This window comes from Somniosus microcephalus, chromosome 6 (genome assembly GCF_052327205.1).
Source record: "Somniosus microcephalus isolate GS21.2 chromosome 6, FLI_Smic_1.0, whole genome shotgun sequence".
Taxonomy (NCBI): domain Eukaryota; kingdom Metazoa; phylum Chordata; class Chondrichthyes; order Squaliformes; family Somniosidae; genus Somniosus; species Somniosus microcephalus.
In genome coordinates this window covers 46,912,289-46,935,939 of record NC_140992.1, presented here as the reverse complement: position 1 = coordinate 46,935,939, position 23,651 = coordinate 46,912,289, and the positions used below count along the sequence as shown (strand labels likewise).

General features: G+C 44.0%; 1 long non-coding RNA gene across 1 annotated transcript in view; it reads left to right on the top strand.

Moving 5' to 3' along the window:
* Positions 1 to 23,651, top strand: part of LOC147115675 (uncharacterized) — a 165,892-nt gene that overhangs the window by 52,023 nt on the left and 90,218 nt on the right. Inside the window, exon 2 of the long non-coding RNA XR_015078662.1 lies at positions 5,191 to 5,303. This is a non-coding gene — a long non-coding RNA (uncharacterized LOC147115675). The remainder of the gene's footprint in view (positions 1 to 5,190; positions 5,304 to 23,651) is intronic.

Below are 23,651 nucleotides of genomic sequence, written 5' to 3'. Positions count from 1 at the left end.
CGGGAGTGGATCAAGAAAATAGACATGGAATGGCACTATCTAAAAGCCATAACGAGTGAGGACTCGGTGCAGACAATCAGCTCAGATTCTGAATCGGATGACGATAAGACCAACCCAAATGTGAAAGACAAGGCTAAAATGGACTTGCCGACTAAGGTTGGAAAAACGAAGGCATGCAGAAAGGCTTATGCTCCAGAGAAGAACAAAGTTTCAGAACAGATCTCCACCGAACAACGACAACATAGTTTGACAGAGAATTCTGAGTCTGTTCAGTTTAAGGACATATCCATGACGGAAGAACACCGAGCTCGGACTCAACTTTATTTCAAATTACGACAACAATTAGAACAATTGAGTTACCGTCTCGTACAAGAGATGAAAACAATGAAAAAGTTCTATGACACCGAATGGGAGAATCTGGAAAGACAACAGAAGCAGCTAGCTCAAGCAGAGAGCGACCATAGAGCCATCGTGACCAATCACCGATCACATCTCCCTTGTGATGTTCAGGAGTTAGAATATTTGCAGAAAGAAGCAAATGAAGAGGAATCTTCAGGAAGCCAGGATTTTATTCCAGTTCTTCTCTACGACTCCTTACAAGCACAGTTTGAGAAGTTGAAGGAACAGTATGAACAGGCCCAGGCTACAATCCTGGAGGGGGTTAACTCGGCAACCTCCGAAAAGCTAGTTTCAGTGGAAGCATATGAGCAACTAAAGGTTGAACATGAGCAAGAAGTCCAAAGGCTGCAGGAAATTCTTGATGAGCTCAAGGCCAAGACAGACTCATCGGTAGAAGTTCCATCCATAGATGAGAAATTAGAGGTGAAAGACATGGCAGAACATGAAAGTCAAGATGTCCAAGAACTCATAAAAATATTGAAGGAAACCCAAGACAAATATGAGGCGGCAATGACCGAGGTTCAACAACTTGAAGAACAGATTCAACTGGGAATTTTTTCAGTGAAAGAAAAGGCAACTGTAAGAAACACAGAGACTGTAAGAATGGCCCCTGAACATGAGCTAGAGAGCATCAAGGCGCAACTTCTCCGAGCGCTTAAAGCCAAAGTACAAGAGGAAAAAAAGGTGAACGCATTGGAGGAAAAGGTGGATGAAATGGAGAAGACTCTGATCCACAGGGTCCCCGTGGAAGGGTTAACGGTCAGCCAACTCCTTCATATGCTGAGAGACAAGACTCTGCAATGGGAACCATTTGAACACGAGCTTCAATCTTCAAAGGGAAGGGGTTCGGAGCTCTCAAAAGTTTGGGGAATAGTTGAGGTTGCAACACAGATTTTACGGGGCTGCCGAAAGTACGCTGAATCACGTCAATGTGAACTACAGAATGTTGAAACAGCTGCTCCAGTAGAAGGATTGAATAGCCCGATCAATCAATCCCCGATGGAAGGGGAAGTATTGGAATCACAAATGAGGTCATTAGTGAAGGATTGGCAGGAAACCCAGGAAGAGCGGGATGAATATGAACGCATGAAGAAGTCTCTTCAGGAAAGATGTCTAGGGAGGGAACAACAGTCGGCTAACGTCCAGTTGGGTAAGGAAGAAGTAGCAGGCCCTCTCGCTAGACTAGCTCAGGACGACACCGAATATTACCATGACCTGTTGAGTGACACGGAATATTACGATGACTTGGTCTGCCCAGCTTGTGATGAAAACTCCCAAAGTGCAGAAATCAGGATGAAACACTTAAAGTCTAAGGAACATAGGGAGATGGTGGTGCTACAGCTGGCAGCGGATAAGGGAGCCCCGAGAGTCTCCAAGAAGCAGAAAAGAAAAAGACGAAGCAGAAGACGATAACCATCTAAATCATTATCACTTCTATCAGATCATGCACGTGGGCCCTACGAAGGGGGCCAAATCAGTTGGAAAGTAGGAAAAATTACCAAGGCAGTCCAGCTGTTTGTAAAAGTCAGCACTGCTGGTTCAGCAGGACGGAAGTTCAAGCTGTTAAGCCAAGGGAAAGACTATTGGATGAGTCACGCTAGAAATGTGAACCGGCTACACCACAGAGATGTTGTTCGGACCGAGTCAAGACCAGAGACTGAATCTGTGAACTGTTCCCGCAGAGACTGAATCTGTGAACTGTTTCCCGCAGAGACTATATCTGTGAATTGTTTTACATGAAGTTGATTATATGTTATGTTTAATGGGGAATAAGTATGTTGTAAGCTAAAAAGGGAGGATTGTAGTGTATGTACCCGTCTACCTTTAAGAGAACTATTGTATGTAACCGTTCACCTTTAAGAGAACTATTTTAGGTGTGGCACTACTTTGTTTGGCTTCTGTATACTGTAATACCGACGGTGACCACACCAGTATATAAGTGTTGTGTCAGGATTTATTGGGCAGATTCACCCTGACCTTCGAATAGTAAAGTCCTGTTTTAAGTTACTCTTGGAGTCTGTGTATTAATTAACTAAACAACCCACAGACTTTACAGATGTCAACCCAGAATTTAGAGCCGGAGCTCCGACTCCACTTGCTGGGACTGTCTGGAGCGATGTTCAAAACCCTACGGCCTAGAAATTGGGTTGGGGCGCCAAAGTGGCGCAAAAGTCGCCTGAGCGCAGGATTTAGCGCAGCATTCGAGGCTTCAGCGATCGTCAGATATTCAGTTTCATTGCCCCTCGAGGGACACGGGGCGAGGCTCGAGGTGCTCCGCGCCCCTCTTAGGGCGCTGAAACTGAATATCGCAGCGCAACGTGCCGCAGCGCCACACGCTGCGGCACGGCACGCTGCGGTACTGCAGGCCTTCCTCCCACTGTTAAGGGGGAGGTGCCTGCAACAGCGCGAACCCCGCTCGCGAGTGCCGGCAAACAAGCCCGGCACCAAGGAGAAGTGCCGGGCTCTCGGGAAACAGCCGGCAATGCCACGGGGAGGGGGTTAGGAGGCCGGGGACGGAGGTGCTGGCAGGCGGCCGCCGAAAAAGGTGGCCGCCCCACACCTCCACCTTAACTTGCGCCGCTGCCGGCACAGTAAGGCCCCGTGAACGGGGCGCGGGTAGCGAACGGCGCAACTGCGGCGTTCACTACCAAATATCGTGAACGGGGCGCGAATGGGGCGCTGCGCACACCGATGACGTCATCGGTGGCGGCGCAGCGCAATAGGTTAACGCCACCATTATCGCCCCAACTCAATATCGTGGGAGGCGCAGCCAGTGGCGCTATAGCCACTGCCTGCCTCTTTAGGCGCTAACAAGTAACGCTACTCACCCAATTTCTCCCCTACGCCTTCTGGCCCAGCGGCGGGGATGCTACCGCTACGCCTAAGGCCCACTCCTGTGTTAGAGGTAAAGGCCAGTGTCTAACCCACTATGCCAACCAGTTCCCTTGTGTGATTCTTCAAGAATTTATTCTATGTAACATTTTCTAAACTACTTTACATAGTACACAAAGATAAAATAATAAAGAACACTCCAAACACTACAGTATTTCCTAAGCAAATATAACAATGACTCTTTTTGCGATAATTATAGTGATTCTGTGTAATAACAACAAGTTGGTGATAACAGTCTGCACATTAATTCTCTCACACATACACTTGGCCATCCCACAACTGAAGCCTCACCGTCTCTCAGGTCTCAATCACCAACCAGGTCACCTCTAAATCACGTCCTCAACTCCTTCACCATCCACATCTGCTTGCTCAGTCCAACCGTACCACTTTTACACTATGTCTTTATTAAAATAACCCCCAGCTTTCTCAAAACTACCCAGGTCAATTTCCAACCTTCTGGCCCTCCACCAGCCTCTGTCCAAAATCCTGCCATGCAGCTTACTATACAGAATACTGTACAGCCTCTGCCCTATCTCTCCCCCAGCCCTCAGAGTCATCTCCTTCATGAAAGCCATTACCTGTTCACTCAATAGCCTCTCAACCTTGCTCTTGACCATTAAACTACATTTCCTATTTCCACTTCCAAAATCTCACAAACTCTGTTCCTATCTCACCCTCACTGAAATCATATCTTTCATGCCTCCTGTATACTTTTGTCACCTTCTGGCTCAACTTTTCTAACAGTCTCCCAGCAGGTCAATGGGTTGCACCTTATAGAATGTCTAATTCCAGCGCTGCACTACCTGCATCTTATCCCGTTCTGTGCTCTGCTCACCTCTCATTCACTGGCTTCCCATCCAGTACTGCATGGATTTCAAATTGCTTATTTTACAAGTCTCAAGTTTATTTACTGGGGCAAACTATTGTTTGGAGTTGGACAATGAGCTAAATTGCTAATCGACAGCCCTTGCTATTTTGTTGCATAAAATACGTTAAAGATTGAACTATTTGCATCATATATGGCCTATCAATCACAGTTGTTCTGGCTTTTAATTGGCTAGAAAAGTGGCCTTTCAACCTGGTTTTCCCACCTGAAGGAGGAAAAAAAAGAGACATTGAAGTTACTTTAAAAGTTAGAAAAGTATCGGAAAGGATGTATTAATTTATCCTATTTAGAGAAGCAAAATTAAAGTTAATAAAAAGGGCAAATAGAGAATGAAGTGGATGCAAAGAGATGACAGGACGAATAGAAACTGTTTAAAATTTTATTTTAAATGAGAATTATTACCTTTTATTAGTTGTATGAGGTTAATATTCAAACACTAAAACTGAAATAGGTTTATTAGTGTAAGATTTCAGAAGCACAAGGCTGAAACATTACAAAGTTTTCCAGTCCAGGCATTTCCGTGGCCCAGCAGGCAAGTCTAAAGGTTAATAATCAGGAATCATTTTCTCTGTCCATCACTACAAAGATATTCTTGTATTACTGCTTTGACTTCATCAATTATTTGTTAGCATTTTTTTCATTGAAATTTGTAACCATGGTTATCATTGGTTATATTTGGCTGAATGTATCAGAGTAACTAACCCAATGGAGATTAATCGGTAACTTCATTTTTTTTGGGCTGTAGTTGAATTACTAAATTTTACAATAACACAGGGAGGACTGTTTTATTAACCAGATGATAGCCTCCAGAAATTAGAAAATAGGCAACACATTAAGGAACCCTGTATAAATCTAGATACAAAACTTGGCAATATAATTTGTTAATACTAGGTGAACGGTTATGCATATATGATACATGGACTAATGATGATGGAACACATTAATTTAAGTACAGTGCTTCAATTGGTTGCTGAATATTTATCTTAAGACAATCATGCTTCTCTCTATTATAGGTTGTGCTCTTTGAAGTTTTAGCACCATGAAGTAAAGCCCATGAGTAATTGGTTTGCTCCTCTCAGATGTTACAGGATTCCATAAAGAACAAAGACCCATGAAAGGGATATATGTAAGTTTGGCTATTCATGGAATCATCTGCTTAATGCTATTTGTGGCCTCAGGGATGGATAGTATGATTGTTAGCTGGTTTGGGGCTCAGTTAGGTGCTTGGATTTCTTTATACACTTGATCTTGTGAAATTTTGGAATTAGGTAACGTTTCTGTATTAGTCACCTTTTCACAACAAGAATGACTAAAGAATAGTCTATAAGCTGGGCAACATACTCTAATGGTATAAATTAGTATGAATCAGTCACTGATCTACTGGTCTACACTAGTTGACAGGTTAGGCTTTGTGCACAGGGGGGTCATTATTAGAAGCCTCATTACTAGCAAATATTCATTCTTTCTTATTAAGCTAACACTGTAGAAGGTATGGGGAGTAAATTGGTACCTCAGTAAAAGTTCCTGTTTACCCTTTCACCAGCACAAACCAATGCACAGATTTGAACCAAATGCACTCTGGGTGATACTAGCCTATAGTTAGTGTTGTACATGTGTACACCATCATGTAGTGCAATTGCAGTTTCATAACAGATCATTTACATATGAAATTAAATGGCTGCAGTAAGAGTTATACTGTAGAAATTTTGCAGTAAGGTCATAAAGATATGAATTGGGAAGCATTCCATTGTTCTAATTGTACTTTTGTAGGTTATTATCTTTCTCCCATCCTTTATAAACTGCACTTTCAAATGTCCAATTGTCCAGCCTTTGGCCTTCCATTCACCATGACAGTTCTGCAGCTACCGATCTGCTCAATCACACCCTCACTTTCAACTTTGAAAACCGTTACTCTCTCTCACCCTAGTCGTTTCCCCTGGTATGGCCCTCATCTCCGCTCCCTTAAGTCCAAGGTGGCAAACTTGAACAGTTATGGTGGACAACTGGTTTAGCCATTTATCCCCAGATCTGTCTGGACCACATAAAGCACTATCAGATCCTGCTCTCCTCTGCCAAAACCACTCACTATTCCAGGATCATCCGGGAATGCGAAGATAGCCCCCGGCTCTCTTCACTACAAACCGTTTTCTTAAACCCCTCTCCCCTGCCTCCACCACCCTCACCTCTAACAATAAGTGCGAGGAGCTCATGGACTTCTTTGTCACTAAAGCTGAGACCATCTGTTCAGCTACTTCTGCCACTTCCTTCCCTTTCCCTAGCTCACCTGGCCAAACTACCCCTGCCCTAGCCCTGAACTCGCATTTTAATCTAGTTTCTCTCCGATCTCGTCTCATGCCCTCGCCGAGCTCATCTTGCCCATGAGACTCACCACCTGCTCCCTCAACCTTATTCCCACCAAACTGCTGACCACCCATTTCCCTTCCTGACCCTCATGTTAGCTGATATTGTTACTGACCCCCTCCCCTTCAAATCTGCTGTCATCACACCTCTCCTCAAAAATCCGACCCATGACAGCTCTGTCCTTGGAAACTACCGGCCCATCTCCAACATCCCTTTCCTCTCCAAAGTCTTTGAACGTGTTGTCGTCTCCCAAATGCGTGTCCATCTTTCCCGCAACTCCATATTTGTACCCCTCCAATCAGGTTTCCATTCTGCCACAGTACTGAAATAGCCCTCATCACAGTCACAAATGACATCCTATGTGACTGTGACCATGGTAAACTATCCTTCCTCATCCTTCTTGACCCGTCTGCCTTTGACGCGGTTGACCACACCATCCTCCTCCAAAGCCTCTCCTCCGTCATCCAGCTGAATGGGACTGCAGTCACCTGGTTCCATTCTTAGCTATTCAGTCATAGCCAGAGAATCACCTGCAATGGCTCCTCTTTCTGCTCCTACACCGTTACCTCTGGAGTCCCCCATGGATCTATTCTTGGCCCCCTCCTATTTCACATCTACATGCTGCCCCGGCGACATCATCTGAAAACACGTCAGGTTCCACATTATACGTTGACGACGCCAAGCTCTACCTCAACACTGCCTCTCTTGACCCCTCCACTGTCCCTGATTTGTCACACTGCTTGTCCGACATTGAGTACTGGATGAGCAGATATTTCCTCCAAATAAATATTGGGACGATTAAAGCCATTATCTTTGATCCCTGACACAAACTCCGTTCCCTAGCCACCAACTCCATCCCTCTCCCTGGCAACTGTCTCACTGTTCGCAACCTTGATGTTGTATTTGACTCCGAGATGAGCTTCTGACCACATATCTGCTCCATCACCAAGACCTTCTACTTTCACCTCCGTAACATCACCCTACTCCACTCCCGCCACAGCTCATCTACTGCTGAAACCCTCATCCATGCCTTTGTTATTTTTAGACTTGACTATTCCAGCGCTCTCCTGTCCGGCCTCCAATCTTCCACCCTCCATAAACTTGAACTCATCCAAAACTCCGCTGCCCGTATCCTAACTCGCACCAAGTCCCGTTCACCCATCACTCCTGTGCTCGCTGACCTACATTGGCTCCCGGTCCAGCAATGCCTCAATTTTAAAATTCTCATCTTTGTTTTCAAATTCCTCTATGGCCTTGCCCCTCCCTATCTCTGTAACCTCCTCCAGCCCTACAACTGTCGAGATCTCTGCGCGCTTCCAATTCTGGCCTCTTGCGCATCCCCGATTTTAATCATTCCACCATTGGCGGCTGTACCTTCAGCTACCTAGGTCCTAAGCTCTGGAATTACCTCCTTAAACCTCTCCACTTCTCTATCAATTACTTCCCCCTTTACGACGCTCCTTAAAATCTACCTCTTTGATCAAGCCTTTTGGTCACCTGTCCTAATATCTCCTTATGTGACTCATGTCAATTTCTTTTTGATAACGCTCATGTGAAGCACTTTGGGACATGTTACTATGTTAAAGGCGCTATATAAATGCAAGTTGATTTTGTTGCTGTTATTTAAGTAGCCTCCCGCCTCTTTCAGGCAGGCAGACTGCTCGCTCATTTACAGGTCCACCTGACTATTGCATCAGATGGGCCTTGAGCATCAATGGGGTGGCCATGGAATTACATATACATGCCCTGGTCCAATTATCCTCTGCCTTCTAACCCCGCTTCACCTGAAAGCTACATTTGGTATGCAATGCCATGGGAAATCAACTGGTATCCTATAGTTCTGTTAGATACAACTGCATTAGATGTTCACATAAATGAGACACATTTAATACTTGGTGGCAAATTAGTGATTGTATTATCAGTTTTGGAAGTGTTAAACATTCAGTTTCCATACCATTGTTTCTGCCAGTCCCATAAATGATACTGAATTCTTCAAGTACAAATATAAGTTAAAATGGCAAACAGCTACCAGTGGTATCTTCTGAATTTGTGCTTCAGAAACACAAATAATCCTTAGGATCTACAAACAATTGATGAGTTTCAATGATTCATCTGGCATCTATTCTTTCAGGAGTAGGTTAAGTAAAGTAATGCTGTGTGACTTGTGTTTCATTGGCAGTAAAGCACTTTTGGACATCTTGAGGTTGTGAAAAGCGCTATATAAATGCACGTTCTTTCTTTTACGTAGAGTGAGAAGTAGATTACAATTTGTTAGGTTTCTGTGAATTAGGCTCCTGTCAACAAAGGAGAGCACAGCTCTCACCTCCCGTACTACTGGCATATTTTACAATCATTGGTTAGTCAATAATGCTTAAAGTTATTTTTCAAGTGCTGCATTGCTAAGGATATCCCCCACCCTCCCCCACTGTATCGTCTTTCCAATGTCCCCTCAGCAGAAAATGACAACCAAACTGGGTTTCTTTGTCATTGCTTGCTTCTCCAATGTCGTGGGTGCTATCAAATGTACCCATGTACCCATGTCTGCACCTGCTCTGAATGAATACATCTATCTTAACAGGAAAAGCTTCCACTTAAAGGTACAGCTGGGTATGTGATTCCAGGAATGCTATCATCTCTGTTTATACCGATAACCTTGACTCCAGTCATGACTCTGGCCTACATCTGAGATTTGCGGAAGGAGAAATGACTGATGGCGGATTCTGCTTATTAATTAGGGGGAGACCTGCTAATGTCTGTGTCATTTGTCTGTGTTCTATGTATTTAACATCATTCTCACTTTCCCAGACAACAAATGCTATGGTTCCAAAATGTGGTTAGCAACTTCAGTGTGAAATTCCCAAACCCAAGCTTCGGAGTGGTACACTATGCCAAAAGCATCTACTTAACTTGTCATAACTGTATGCCTGGAATCCTGAATATTCATTTTTTGTTGTTTAGATTTTAGAGTGTGCAGATCTCATCACGGCCCTGAGAGGTTTCACAGATACCCTTTTTCATATTAAATCCTATAAGGTAAAGCAACTCTATAAGGATGCAAATGAACAATTATCTATTTATCACACCACCTTCAAAGAGTCCCTCAGTGAAGCATGATTAACCTCCATTCTTTTCCACATCTTTATCTAAGATCTGTTAAATTTCAGAGAAGAAAACAGTATCACTTTAATGATAATGCCTCTTTTACATTGTGGTTGGCTACCCATATGAAGGCCAATGACAACAAATAGGTGTATTAAGCTCAGCAAGAGAAGGACGTCAGTGATTTTGTTCAAAGGGATGATTGTAGTATTGCTCACTTAAACATTGCAAACACTCTTCAGTTGAAAATATTAGTTTCCTTAACTTGGTAATCTAAACTGGGGCAAACAAGGAAAGAAGATGGCTGCAAAACCACCTTGAAAAGTGAGAATCCTGAAAGAAGTCCGGACCTCCCTAATTGTCGCCATTGGCTTCTTCTGGGCTATGGAAAACAAGATTGGAAGCCCATTTGACAGAGAAAATTAATCTGCTGTTGCTAGGTGTTGCAGGGGAGTTCTCCCCGGTGTCCTGGCCAATATTTGTCCCTCAATCCACAGAACAAAAACAGATTATCTGGTCATTATCACATTGCTGTTTATGGGACCTTGCTGTGCGCAAATTGGGTGCCGCGCTTCCCACATTACAACAGTGACTACACTCCAAAAGTACTTAATTGGCTGTAAAGCGCTTTGAGGCGTCCAGTGGTTGTGAAAGGTGTTATATAAATGCATATAAATACGAGAGCATGGGCCTTACACTAAACATCCGTAAGACAAAGGTCCTCTACCAACCTGCCCCCGCCACACAGTGCTGCCCCCCGATTATCAAAATCCACCACAAGGCCTTGGACAACGTGGACCACTTTCCATACCTCGGGAGCCTACTGTCAACAAGGGCAGACGTCGACGACGAAGTCCAACACCGCCTTCAGTGTGCCAGTGCAGCCTTCGGTCGCCTGAGGAAGAGAGTGTTTGAAGACCAGGACCTCAAACCCGGCACTAAGCTCATGGTCTACAGAGCAGCAGTGATACCCGCCCTGCTGTATGCCTCAGAGACATGGACCATGTACAGCAGGCACCTCAAAGCACTGGAGAGGTACCACCAACGCTGCCTCCGCAAAATCCTGCAAATCCATTAGCAGGATAGGCACACCAACATCAGTGTTCTTGCTCAGGCCAACATCCCCAGCATCGAAGCTCTGACCACGCTCAATCAGCTCCGATGGACAGGTCACATTGTCCGCATGCCCGATACGAGACTCCCAAAACAAGCGCTCTACTCGGAGCTCCGGCACGGCAAGAGAGCCCCAGGTGGGCAGAGGAAACGCTTCAAGGACACCCTCAAAGCCTCCTTGAAAAAGTGTAGCATCCCCACCGACACCTGGGAATCCCTGGCCCAAGACCGCACAAAGTGGAGGAGAAGCATCCGGGAAGGTGCCGAACATCTCGAGTCTCTTCGCCGGGAGCAAGCGGAAGCCAAGCGCAGGCAGCGCAAGGAGCGCACGTCAACCCAAGCACCCCACCCACCCGCCCCTTCAACCACCATCTGCCCCACCGCATTGGACTCATCAGTCACCTGCGAGCCCATTTTTAATGTGGAAGCAAGTCATCCTCGGTTCCGAGGGACTGCCGAAGAAGAAGATGATATAAATGCAAGTCTTTCTTTCTTTGGATCAAGTATAGTCCACAGCTATTGGACTTGATGAGGATGGCCTATTTCATGCTGGTGTGTATTGAAGAAATATAGCTTGTCTCTGCAAGACTATAGCTGGGCACTTCCTTGTGCTTAAACCAGACTTCCATGATAACTGCAACTGAACATTTTGTAGCAATCCAGAAATGCTTCACAAAATACCAGCAGCATAATCCATTCACTTGCTGAAGCAGACATTAAGCTGCTGTAAATCTGTGTATTTCCTGTACAATTCCTGCATGTCTTTTTCTGTTTCCAAGAACCACCAGAGTCAAGTTAATGAGGCGTCTATCCTTGTCACAATTGTCTGCTGCTACATCCTGTTGATATGCCACTTAATACTAAAAAAAAATCCTGCAATACTCTTCCTTACACATGGAGCCACACAAGAGTTGGCCTCTTCAGCGGAAGTGATAAACAAAGCCTCTTTATTCTTTATTGCTCCACAAAAATTTCTAGCTCCTGGTCATGAAATCTATCCTTTCACGGATTCCAATCTGGTGCCATGCAAGTTTGTGTTGTACTCTGATAATGCACAGGTGATTCTATTTATATATTTGTATATGTTTTTATATTTAATGTGCTTTAGTTGGTATGTGTTCACCAACACAGAATAAAATAATTAGGGTCTTCCAGCTTTGAATTTCAACTTATTTTTGTGAATTTTGTGTTAATTGAGGTGCAAGATATTAATAACAAGGAATGGAAGATAGTTACATGTTTTATTGTCAGCATAAACGCTCCAGGTCAGGTGTATCATGGGTTAAATTGAGAGTAATGCTCTCATAACCCGGCCCAATAATATGCTTCAACTCCAGCCTAATAACAGGTAGTGGTGCTGTGTATGGTGTTGGCCAGACCCTATAGGGAAAACCGTGTACAGCTATAGTCATCGTGAGACATTATAGAGTTGAGCAATCAAAATGATTCTAGATATAGGAATTTATAAGGAAAGGTTGTGGAAATTGTGATTTTTATTTTGAAACAAAGAAACTTTGAAGTGGCCTAATTAATATTTTTAAGATTATGTAAGGAATGGATAATGCTGATCCACACAAATTGCTCACAATGGTGAAGGGTTCAAATATCAATGGATACATTAAAAATTAGGAAATATTTGAGCATATTTTTGGCTTTGACACCTCAGGAAGCAATATCAGTTGCAATGTACGAGTTGGGGGTGGGAGAGAACTGTGGGGTGCACTGAACGCAGGGAATAGAATATGAACCATGCTGATGATTCGCTCAGTGATTGGTACTGGTCTGTGCCATTAGATTTTGTGTTCTTATCCCAGGAACAGTCAGGTATATTTTAGCCCAGTGAGGCCGATCTGGGTACATTTCCTTCATGTGTTCTTGATGGAAAGATCCAGGAATCTTGCTTTTATCAGTCTTACCAGATTTCATATCTTGTGCTGATATTGTCAATACTAGATGTTTTGTAATTGCAGCTGTTGTTACTATTTGGAAATTGTTGCTGATGTATCATGTTTTTTCCATTTATTATTTTAGATTTCATGGTCTCAATATATTTTTGACAGTTATGAAAATTTTCCCAAAAAATTGTATTTATTTTCATTAGAAATTAGGCAGTTAGGAGTAAGAATGGAAGTTTGATTGAACTTTTCGCCCCAACGAGTATTAGAGTTGTGGAATAATTTCCAGGGAGTGCTAACAAAGTGGAATGGGTTTAATAGGCAATTAGATGTGTTTCTATAGAGAGAAGGGATTTAGGAGAATGGTGAGAAAGCAGGTAGGTGCTACTAATCTATTCAAAATGGTCAGGCTTACTGGGCCTAATGACCTTTTCCTATTCCTAAAAATTCATCTGTTCTTATTATCTTACAGACGTTTGGCTAACTCAAACATGTTTTAAGGTAGGAATATATTGGCCTAGAAATTCAGTATAGCCACGTTTGGGGCGCTATAGTCGGGGGGTTGCTAAATTTAGCGCCCGGCGCAACTTAGCGCCACCTTCGCCGATATTCAGTTGCAGCGCCCCAAGAGGTTGCTGCTGCACTACAGCAGGCGATGCACAACTATCATAAGGCGCTAAGCCGGCGTGCCGAGGCGCTAACACCGAGGGCGGGCGCAGCGCAGGTGTGGCGAGTTTCTGAATGAAGGCAGACACGCTGGCGCCGGTCAGCTCTTAAAGGGGGAGGGTCGACTTGTTTGGCTGCCATGCCCTGCACACTGCAGCCCTGAAGCAAGGCCTGACCATTGCTGGTTCATCAGTTCTACGCCCTGGACCATGGGAAAGCTCGCTATTCTTCCAAATCCCATTGCACGCTCTTGCTGCTTGTCCAGGGTCATGGGGAAGGAGGTTGTAATGATCAGTAACATGTCATTCTAGAATGGTACACTAGGTGGAGCTGTATGTTTAGTAGGGGGCTACCCACAAGGCAGTAGTCAAGATGGATGCCTGTACACTAGTCCACATGGCTGAATAAATGACTAGCTCAAGCTAGCTGTTCATAATGAAAACGTCTATTTATTTATGAACATAACATGGTACCAGGAGTGCTCAGTCGAATGGTAAGGCAGAGAAAGGTGTTCAAGTTCTCAAACAGCTACTGAAGAAAGCAACAGAAAGCAAGTCTGATCCTTATCTCGCCCTGCTGAGCTACCGAGCCTCCCCTTTAGACTGTGGTTCTTCACCTGCTGAACTCCTAATGGGTCGCAAGTTGCGCACCACGCTACCCTGCTGTGCAAAAGAAAAGCAGAGTAAGGAACTAAGACAGAGACTTCAACTGCTAAAGCTGAAACAGGAATCACACTATGACAAGTCATCCAAAACTCTGAAACCATTGACAAGGGATGATGTTGTCAGGATTGAGGATCTAAATGCATGGAACAGGAAAGCTACAGTTCTTGAGGAAGTAGGACCAAGGTCATACACTGTTAGAACTGAGGAAGGACAGATTCTCAGGAGGAACCGCATTCCCTCCTGAAAACACAAGAAACTATCCAAGAGCAAATCGATGACAATGCCGCAACTGAATCTTGTCACTCACCACCAGAACAATCTAACACAAACACACATACAGGCTCTCATGAAAACACATCAGACTTACCTGTGCTGAGAAGATCCACACGTGAAGTAAAAAAGCCTGATAGGCTTAATCTTTGAGTACAAAGAAAACTATAATAAAAGAATGAAAAGCTTAGAGTTCATAAAGTAAAGCTTTGAAAATGTGTTGCTTGTTGTGAAGATGTTTATGTCATTATGATTGATTGATATTGATTGATATTGATTTTGTTTAACCTCTAAGGAAGGGGGATGTAATGATCAGTAACATGTCATTCTAGAATGGTACACTAGGTGGAGCTGTATGTTTAGTAGGGGGCTACCCACAAGGCAGTAGTCAAGATGGATGTCTGTACACTAGTCCACATGGCTGAATAAATGACTAGCTCAAGCTAGCTGTTCATAATGAAAACGTCTATTTATTTATGAACATAACAGAGATGTACTGACGTCTCCTTCTGAAAAGGGCATTGTTCACCTGGCGGATGCAGCAATGTACCACAAACTGGGAGATGTTGGCAATGTCCCCAGTAGCAGATTGGAAGGAGCCGGTGGCATTGAAGTTGAGAGCCACCGTCACCTTCACTGCCACCGACAGAGACGTCCTGCTCCTCAGCTGTGGCTGCAGATCTCTGCGAAGCAGGTGGCAGATCTCAGTGACCACCTCCCTTCTGAATCACAGCCTCCGAACACACTGCTCCTCAGACATGTTCAGATATGAGAACTGCTGGCGGTATACCCTGGGTGGGTAAGGCCTCCTGTGCCGACACCTGTTGGCCCTTGTCCATCTGGCCATGACTGGTACTCTCTCACGGTGTCTCTGATCCCTTTGAATGCAATGCAGAAAGCCAACGTTTCCACCCATTGCAGCCCCCATTTTATGTGGCGACTCAAGGCTATGGCACTGAAAGTGAAATCCAAGTGCAAAGTTCTGGCCTGAAGCCAGAAGTACCTGTGCGAGCGCTGAGTCAAAGCAGAAAGCTCTCTGCCTTTGTCTCTCTCCAAATATCCATCTCTCACACAGAAGGATTGGCACAAAATGGCTGCCACTTATAATGCAGGAGGAGTCCCCTTTAAATAGCGCCCCGCAGCGACTGGGAACCGTTCCCCTCTGCCAGTCGCTGGGGGCGCCAGACGCAAAGAAGGGCGGCACCACTGAAGTTCTGGTTCGGGGCGCCCCAAGGGCGTTGCACCATGAAATGACGTCACGATCTGCGCGCGCAGCTGAGCGGGCGATGCGGTTTAGCGCCGCCGCTAAATCGTGAGTGAAGTTCGCGAGAGGCGCAGATCGCGCCGCGCCCGGGCGCTAGCCGCTTAGCACCCCACTTCTCCTCCTCCTAAGGCGCTAGCGGCTGGCGCTAACAACTGAATTTCTAGGCCATTGAGTCAAATTGTATGAACTAGGGGAACAGGAAAAAAATGCATGTCATGAGGCATAACCAATACGTTTTGAGAAAGAAATGTGCATTACGCCTCTCATCAGTGATAGCTGAGAGAATTTATCCCCATGTTTAAATATGCATGAGGTGCTAATTTTTTGCTTTCTTTAACTAACAGCAATGTACTTAACGAACATTAAATGTAGTTTTCTACGTAAAGTAATGACATTTAAAGTTGAATTTTACTACTGAACAATATTACGGTATTGTACCTCAAGTAATTAAAAGTAGATGATAGATGTTATACGATGACATTTTCTATTCAGAAGTGTATGCCCATCAGTACTTCAGAGTAAACCATAAGCTATGCCTTTATTTCCAGTGTGACCAGTTAGTGGATGTTTGAATTGTTCATAGCCAACCAACCCTTTCAACTAAATCCCCAGCCTAAACTGCTACTGACAAACATTTTCCATTCGGATGAACACTTACCTGAGAGTCGCATTTCCATGAACATATTAATGCTACCATTTTGTCACATCAGATTTGTTTTTTAAATTTTTTTAATTGGTGGGCGGTGGGGCAGTAGAGTGAGTTTGTGTCTGTAAACTTTCCATATTCCTGATTCTGGTCATGTCTTAAAGGGAAATTTCCCCATGATGGATTACTGAAGGTGCTGCCTCTCCTAACTGCTCCCACACAATTCCTAACATTGGCTTAAAAGATGCCTAGGTGCTGCCTGCTTATTCATTCTCTTGCAGGAACTGATGTGTGGCCCAGGGAGTTCCAACAAAAAGGAAACAACAAATAGATTTGTTGAATGAACCTGGATCATGTGATGCATATCTTTTGCATTATTTTTGGACAACTCCTTTTTCATTGTACAATATTAACAAAATCCAGACGTTCCTGGAAATATGAAACGAAAGATTCAGGGCTCAATGCTCAAAAACATTTCCATATTCATTTTGCCTTTATCCATGTTTGCAGCTGCTATTCCAGTGGCTTGTGCAGTCTGTGGTTTGGGTGGTCTGTACATTTGGCGCTTATGGTGAATATTTTAAACATTTGGAACTCCAATTGTAGTTTTATTTATTTTTTACCTGGAAAGTTATAAGACTGTTCCGATTTAAAAAAAAAACAAATTAACTGGCTTGAATGCAGGCCTTTCATGATACGAGCTTAAGTTCATCACTGTCCTATCCCGTTCTAAATTTAGTTGTGAAGTTTCTTATTTGTTTTAACATCTGCATCAACTCAGTGATCAAACCACATTTTCACTGACAAGTAAGCAAAGGTGTGACTGGGAGGCAAACAGCAGGATCACATCATTCACTAAGTTACTTACCATCTCATCACATTATAGGGAATAGGCAGAGACGGAGCCAAAGGCATTTGTAATAATCACCGAAACTTTGAACTTCAGCGGGGGGCATAAAATAGGTGGTAGCGGTTCAGCTGCCCATTATACACCCCATCCAATTTTGCTTTCTGTTGACTTCAATGGAAAAGAAGTTCGGGTTGGCTGTACAATGGGAGGCTGTACCGATATAACCTGTTTTATGCCCCACCAAAGTTGAAAGTTCCGGTGATTATTCCCAAATGCCCAGAACTCGCATCTTTCTCTAGTTTCTCTCCCAACTCCCCTCATGCCCTCTCTAAGCTCAACTTGTCCATGAGTCCACCTCCTGCTCCCTTGACCCTATTCCCACTAAACTGCTGACCACTGAACTCCCCTTCCTGGCCCTCAAGTTAGCCAATATTGCTAACGGTTCCCTCTCCTCATGTACTTACCCCCTCCCTTTCAAATATGCCGTCATCACCACCTCCTCAAAAAAAACCTTGACCCCTCTGTCATTGCAAACTCCCATCCCATCTCCAACTTCCATTTTCTCTCCAAAGTCCTTCGACGTGGTGTCGTCTCCCAAATGTGTGCCCATCTTTCCCGCAACTCCATGTTTGAATCTCTCCGATCAGGTTTCCGATCCTGCTACAGCACTGAAATGGCCCTAATCAAAGTCACAAATAATATTCGATGTGACTTGTGGCCATAGTGCACTAACCCCCCTCATCCTTCTCGACCTTTCTGCAGCCTTTGACATGGTTGACCACACCATCCTCCTCCAACACCTCTCCTCCGTTGTCCAGCTGAGTGGGATTGCCCTCATCTGGTTCCACGCTTACGTAACCAGAGAAACTCCTGCAATGGCTTCTCTTTCCGTCCCCGCACCATTATCTTTGGAGTCCCCCCAGCGATCAATCCATGGACCCCTCCTATTTCTAATCTACATGTTGCCCCTCGGTGAGATCAGCTGAAAACACAAAGTGAGATTCTACATGTACGCTGATAACACCCAACTCTACCTCACCACCACCTCTCCGACCCCTCCCCTGCCTACATGTTGTCAGACTGCTTGTCCAACCTTGTCCAATCCTGGATAAGTCACAATTTCCTCCAATTAAACATTGTAAAGAATGAAGCCATTGTCTTCAGCCCCTGCCACAAACTCTGTTTCCTAGTCACTGATTCCAACCCCTCCCTGGCCATTTTCTCAGACTGTTTGCAACTTCAGTGCTCTATTTTACCCTGAGCTGAGCTTCCAACCCCATATCAGCCCCCCCACCCCATCACAAAGACCGCCTACTTCCACCTCAGTAATATCACCCGTCTCTGCCCCTGCCTCAGACCATCTGCTGCTAAAACTCTCACTGACGCTTTTGTTACCTCCAGACTCGACTATTCCAATGCTTTCCTGGCCGTCTGCCCATCGTCCTCCTTCCATAAACTTAAGCTCATCCAAAACTCTGCTGCCTGTATCTTAACTTGCACCAAGTCCCATTCGCCGATCACCCCTGTGCTGACTGGCCTATATTAGCTTTTGGTCCACCAATGCCTCGATTTTAAAATTCTCATTCTCATGTTCAAATCTCTCCATGGCCTCTCCTGTCCCCATCTCTGTAACCTCCTCCAGCCCTAAAACCAACGTTCCCACTAAGGTGTGCGGGCGCGTGGCTGCATCGATTGGGAGGTCCCATGTAGGCCGCTCACCAGCTGTTACCGCTGGAAAAGGGACCGCGTGCAAAAAAATTAGAGGGAACATTGTCTACAACCCTCCAAGGACTCTATTCCTGCAATTCTGGCCTCTTGTGCATCCTCCACTTCATTTGCCCGCCGTCCCCCCCCCCCCCCTCTACCCCATTGATTGCTGTGCTTTCAGTTGTCTGGGCCCTAAGCTCTGGAATACCTTCCTTAAACCTCTCCGCCTCTCCATCTCTCTCCTCCTTTAAGATGCTCCTTAAAATCTACTTCTTTGACCAAGCTCTTGGTCACCTATCCTAATGTCTCCTTCTTTGGCCTGTTTTCCTATGCTATAGGTGCTTTATAAATGCAAGTTGTTGATGCTGATAGTTCTGCCCAATCTTTTAATTTTTCAGCAAAAGAGAATGCAATTGAATTTATCAGAAATGACAACAAAACCAACAGTAGAGAATTGCTCCCCCGTTGCCTTACTTTGCAGCATAGAAGACATTACAAAAAGAATTGATATTAAAGATTTAAAGCCTTCTAAATAAAAAATTGTACATCCTAAAGCAAAGGCCTGTAGCATTAGCTTTGTGCAATATTTAGTTGTCCTGTAGTTTAGTGGCAAACTTTGTCTCCCTGTTCCATCTTCACCCATTTTCACAACTGTATTGCTTAATTAGCCAACAGTCTATTGCAAAGAAACCATTTACAAACTAGGCTGAAATCAGAACATTTACTGAAAGACAAGTGATAACAGAACTGTCAGTCTCTACTTACTGCATGTAAATGGACCTTTTTGCATGCTATTTTTTCCACACAACCACACCATATATTAGCTTTACCAGGAATCAACCAACTTCTTTATTTCAATGATGAATCATTGGGTGCCTCAGGTTAAATTCTCTTTTCAGTCTATGATACAGGCAGTTATGAAACACAGAAATGATATATAATCGGTGACATTATACATCTATTTATCATTTCCGACTTACAGCTTTCTCCCAACTATGCAGCTCCCCAGCTACACAAGCCCCTGTGGCCAGGAGGGTGGGACACACACAGGCATTGTCCGAAAACTGATATCCAAAAAAGCATTAATCTGCTCATTCATTTTCTTTGCAGTATTTAGCATGTAATTTTAACAGTTACCATTTCAAAAAGGAATATAGTTTACTGTCAGCTTTCATCGTGGCTTCCTTAAGTGGCGAGATTTGGTACAATGATTTTACAGTGCAATTTATGGATTTAGTACATTATTGTAAAATGTTTTTAGATTCAGACATGAAAAGCACCAACACCTCTTTCCTTTAGCCTGCAGCTGGCTTTGGGAGGATACAGATCAAACAGCAAAGTGCACATTGCTTTGTTCATCAGACTTTAAGAGTGTATCTCTTTAAGCTGCCAGGTGTTTATGTAATGCTGGTGGTTTGGGAGGGCCTGCATTTTTTTGAATGCAGGGGGTGGCACACAGAGAGGGCCACTGAGCACGAAGATGATTATGTGGTTTGGAATGGGCCGTTGGTGGCTCTGCTGATTGGGACCTTTTTGTAAAATAAATATATTGGGCTGAGCAGGCTGAGGTATTGTGGGTAATTAAGGATTAATTACAATCCTGTAGTTTGTATCATGGCTCAGGGTCAGTAAAGGGTCAGTGCACATGGCAAACTCAGAGACTTGTGAATGGTTGGATGACGCCAGCTCTGAGAGGCTGGGGAAAGTGAAGCGTACAGAATGTGGAGCCAGCAAGACTGTGGGCTACACAGCCAGGGTGCTGACGGCTCTGGCGACACAGCACAGTCGGCCTAGTGTATCTCAGCAAACGTTAACAAGCATCAGGACTTTAAAACACATCTGCACAAACTGCATTGCCTGTCACTTCAACTCATTATAATAACCACATCGTTTGTAACGGCTTGTCTGCATATTGTGTGCAGTGACTGCTGCTACGAGGCAGGGATTTATAATGCAATGGTCAAAATATGAATGATTTTGTATACAACTAAGAAATCAGCTTCCACAAAATGTGTTTATTTTTGTTGCATTTTGATTATTCTAGAAACTCTTGAATTCATACTAACTGTAGTATATTTCATGCAATATATTTTGTGATAAAATTAAGTAAAGTGAAGTTAATCTTATAACGAAAGGCCAAGAGCAGAAACTATTCCCTCAGAACTTTTGAGTACTTAAATACTTTGGACCCTATTGCATTAGTAGCATTTGCTGCTCCAAAATGGTTAACAACTCAGAAAAGGCAAGCTGAAAGGAACTGGATACTTTTACAGAAAAGCAAAACAAGAGCTTCAAGGACATTGGGAATTATTACTGTATTCCTGAACAATTTCAAAGACGTGACCTGATTGCAGTTTTGAAAGTATTTAAAAGATATTGCGGGTAAAATTCAGCTTTGGCGTGGGCGCAAAATGGGCGCTAGCGGATCAGCTACGTGTGACGGCATGTCACTTCTTCTCCGAGGGGAGGGGAAGGGGGTGTTGAAAAGAAAATAACTTGCACTCTACTGCAAGTGTATCACCCATTGGCAAGCAGCATTTTCAGTTTTGTTCACTTGATAGCCTTTGGGTTCAAAGCCCCCTCTCAGAATGTGAGCTGATAATTGTAGGCTGCCACTGCATTGGAGGTGCATCCCTTTGGATGAGTTCTTAAAGCAGAAGTCCTTCTTGCCTGCTCCGGTGCTTCTCGTGAATCTTAAAGATCCAGAGATCTCCTGGTCAACAGCCATCTCTGAACCTCTCATGGTAATTTCTGAGATATTGCTGATGTGGAACAGCTGCGGTTTTTGCCCCCATAACAGTAGTCACTACATTTCAAAAGTAATTCATTGTGTGAAGTGTTTTGAGGTATTTTGGCGCGATAGGAGGCTACATAAATGCATGTATTACTATTGATGGCCATCATGGGGATGCCTGTGCCTGGCTATCAGCTGAATAAGCTTCTCTGGTGGCCTACAAGGAAATGAAAGGAGAAAATGGGGATAAAAATAAAGCTTGAATAAAAATGATAATGGTGCTGAGTTGTGCTTGTAAGGCCAATTATTTTGCAGAAGGCCAAACACAAACTCTCTTTGATTTCTAGACGGAAACAGCAGCTCACAGGTACACAATCCACAAGGCAATTCCACTCACACTGAATTATGTGCTGCTGAAAGGTTTAACCCTCTGTTGCCATTATTCCAGATTGCTACCTAAGAGAGCCTCTTAAAGTGCTAGTTAGGAGCGAGGATAATTCCACCGTTCCTATTGCTGTCAACACAGGTAATGGGTATCCCTCGCTAAACCCATTTAGTTATCTTGACAAACTTGCTGCACACTGAAATAGTTTGAACAACTACAAAATCAAGAGAATATAGTGTGCGAGGGCATTATTAAAAAAATGTACAAAAATCAAAACAAGTAGTTTGAGGTTCAGCTAGGGTCGTCGACTTTAGTTGGACTTATTCCTAGACGTTTCATCACGTGACTCGGTGTATCCGGGTCCCAGCTTAAATTCCGGCCATCCTAGTGGACTTCTGACAAAGTTATGGTAGGAGTACCCTGAAAGGACCTTGGACATTTGGAGCCTGTGATAAACTGGTAAATATTCCATTGTTGATTTTTAAAAATGTGAGCATGCAATCAATCATCTCTTACAATTCTATTTGGCTGGGTTCTATCAATTTCACCCATAATTCTGGAGATTAAAATACAGGAGACTTTGGTTTATCTGGAGGTTGTATGTCTGGAAACCTCGATCTACCGGCAGAAATCAGGAGCCGTTTTGTTAGGTTTTTTTTCTTCTCGTGGCTTTTTTTTTTCCAACAGTCAGGCTCTGGAAAGTCTCTCTGAAGCTGTTGCTAAGCTACAGAGATGCTTCCAAGGTACGGGCCGTTTGAAGCTGTTGCTAAGCAACAGTGTTTGTTGTCAGATAAGGAGATGAAAACCTCCGTATGCTTCAACATTAACGCTGGTATGTCCGGCAGTTTTGATAGATCGGCAACAGCTCAGTCCGGTTGGTGTCGGATATAACAAAGTTTCCTGTAGATGATTGTAAACATTTAGCTTGTGTGGAGCATAAACACCAGCATGGACCAGTTGGGCCGAATGGCCTGTTACTGTGCTGTACATTCTATGTAACATTTGTTTTTAATTGGAAGCTTATGATTGTATATGACCAGAAATGAAAAAAATATGGTAACACAATGGCCAGGCACTTTATGATAAAAGCAAGTTGAAAAGTTTCTCATAAGATAGTAAACATGAGCTTATAGTGAGATTGTTAGATCCGTGATTCTGAGAGTATGATGTTTTTCAATAACTACACGGATGCTGTAACTTAACAATCAACAGGTATTTACTGGAGTAGGGTAGTCTCAAGACTGGGGGTACAGAGGCATGCTCAAGGCTTATATACAGGTGTGGTCACTGCCGGTACTACAGTACACAGGAGCTGTAAAAGTAGTTCTCTCTTAAAGGTACATACACTACAATTCCTCCCCTTTTAGATTAGCAGTACCCATAATATTCAAATAACAATTAACACTTTAACATGTACATTAAATGGCAATAGTCCATTTATAGATTCAGTCTTTGGGGCGGCTTCCTGATCCTTTCGGGATAGCGCCTTTCCTGAGGTTCTTGTTCTTGGTGCGGAGGCGATCCTGGCCCCTTTTCGTCGGTTAGTTCATCGGTTTCCACTGCTACTGGTTCTGAGGTAGATGCTACCGGTATGTCGGGTTCATCCCCAGGTACGCGAGACATGGGGTTGACTCATTCCTGTGATGCTAAGATCTGATCGACGTGGCGTCTCACAATGTTCTCCCCGACATCCACTGTGTACATTAATGGCCCCTGCCTTGTGCATATCGTTCCGGGTTGCCATTTCTCTGTTCGGTAGTCATGGGCCAAGACTGGTTGTCCTACGTTGAAGCTCCTTGTCGGCTTCTCATTGATGTGC